The sequence below is a fragment of the Castanea sativa genome, chromosome 9 (genome assembly GCF_040712315.1).
Source record: "Castanea sativa cultivar Marrone di Chiusa Pesio chromosome 9, ASM4071231v1".
Taxonomy (NCBI): domain Eukaryota; kingdom Viridiplantae; phylum Streptophyta; class Magnoliopsida; order Fagales; family Fagaceae; genus Castanea; species Castanea sativa.
In genome coordinates, this window is record NC_134021.1 from 36,493,063 (window position 1) to 36,494,962 (window position 1,900).

General features: G+C 41.2%; 1 pseudogene; it reads right to left on the minus strand.

The window, feature by feature from the left end:
- Positions 1-380: 380 nt before the first annotated feature.
- On the minus strand, positions 381-1,034 carry LOC142609140 (tubulin-folding cofactor C-like; annotated as a pseudogene).
- Positions 1,035-1,900: the final 866 nt, after the last annotated feature.

Genomic DNA, 1,900 nt, shown 5'->3' on the forward strand with positions numbered 1-1,900 from the left:
AGATTATTACTAGTAAACATTCACCACTTAAAAATGTTGTGAGAATTATGTAAAAATTATTGTGTACCTAGCATTAGAGCATCCATAGCAGATGTTGCAAAAAGAAAAAATGTCATTTTACCACACCAAAAGCCTACTTTATTATTTTACCACATCATTTTACAACATTTCATTTATCAGATGTTTTATCATTCAATTCTATACATTAAAATAATATTTACTACACATTAAAATAATATATTATCTCCTCCCTATCATCACCATCAACAACAACGGCACATCCACTATTGCCGCAACAACGGCCACCAACAGCAACAACACCGACTAGCCATCACGGGCACAAACCCACATTCACTAACGCCATCTTAAAAAAAAAAACTTTAATGATAGTAAAATCGGCCCAGAACAAACAATGCTCTCACTGAACCAATCAGTCTCGCTTCGCAAGAATCGAGATCCGAAACAGTGAATTCTCCAATCTCCAAACCTTTGAAATTCTTCACCAAAGTCTTGTTGTTTTTGTTTCTCAAATTGGGCGAATCTCTCACCTGGAAACTCAATTTCTCGAGCGAAACTGAAAACGAATTGGCATTTTCCGGCGCGATTTGTTTTGAATCAGAGACTAATCGGTCTCGGTCTTGCTTGGAGGCTTTGTTCTTGAAAGAGAATTTCTTCTTGGGAATGAGCTCAAAGTTGAGATTCTCAAGGGTTTTTTTTTGAGATCGGAGATGGTTTTGAGAGAGGAGTGGACTTCATAGGAGGGCAAGAAGTAGAAGGACTCGGCGTCGAGCTTTTCGAGGTCGGAAATGGAGGCGGAGATGCTGTCGAGGTGAAATCTGAGTTGAGCGGGGTCGGTGAGTCGGGACTGCGTGAGTTGGGAGTCGATGGAGCGCTTGAAGTCAGAGAAGCGGGAGAGGAAAGAGGCGGCGGTGGTGGCGGTGGACGAGTCGCTCGATCATTGAGATGTGCTTCTTGTGGAGGTTTGGGTCTAGGGGTTCATTTGAGGTTGCGAGTACTTCTTCTTCGTTTTCCATTGTTGTTGTTGTGTGTGTGTGTGTGAATAGAAAGAAAAGAGATCAGAGAAGGAACGAAATAGAAGCGGCAGGGAGGAGCTGACAGAGGCGACTAAAAAAAATAATAAACGCGTTTTGTCATTTTCGTCCGTACCGTAGCAAATGGTAACGCAATGTTGCAAAAATTTGGCACATCTGATGATGCTCAATTTTTGTGTTTGGTGTGCCAAATGTGCCAAATATTTGGCATTTGGTACATTTGGCTGTTAGTGTTTACAGATAATAACAAAAAGAAAAGTCAAACGGGGTACAACAGATATTACTTGAAGCAAACTGTAGGCTGGAGTAGTTTTGCTTTTGTTTTTGTTTTTAAAGACAACTTAAAATCTAACCCACCATGCGTAGGACTTAGAGCACACTATAATCTCAAATTTGTAAAGTAAAATCTCTTGACTAGTGAAACATCATGAACGATTGGCGGTCTAAACGAAGAGGTAAAGAAGAAGAAAAAATAAAAAGCAAACCAACTAGACAGTGGTGAGGCAGAGAGGGCTAGATTAAGAAATGAGAGAGAGAGAGAGAGAGATAAAAGAGTGGACGTGAGGGTGCCAAAAGCATGTATGCCGTATGGTCTGTGTTGCCTCTCCGGTGTCTCTGCCCAGATGCTGGTCTGTAGAGCTTGAGGGGGCCAAAAGCATGTATGTTCTTTAAGAAGTTCAAATTGTTCAAATCACCAATGGAAGAATACCTTTACTATTTTTTTTTTCAAAAATTTTGGGGGGCCATGGCCCCCTTCGGCCCCAACGTGGCTCTGCCACTGCCGGTAGGGAAACTACTCTAGTCAAGAATTAATTTTTGGGGGCCAAATCAAAATAGGATGATATAGT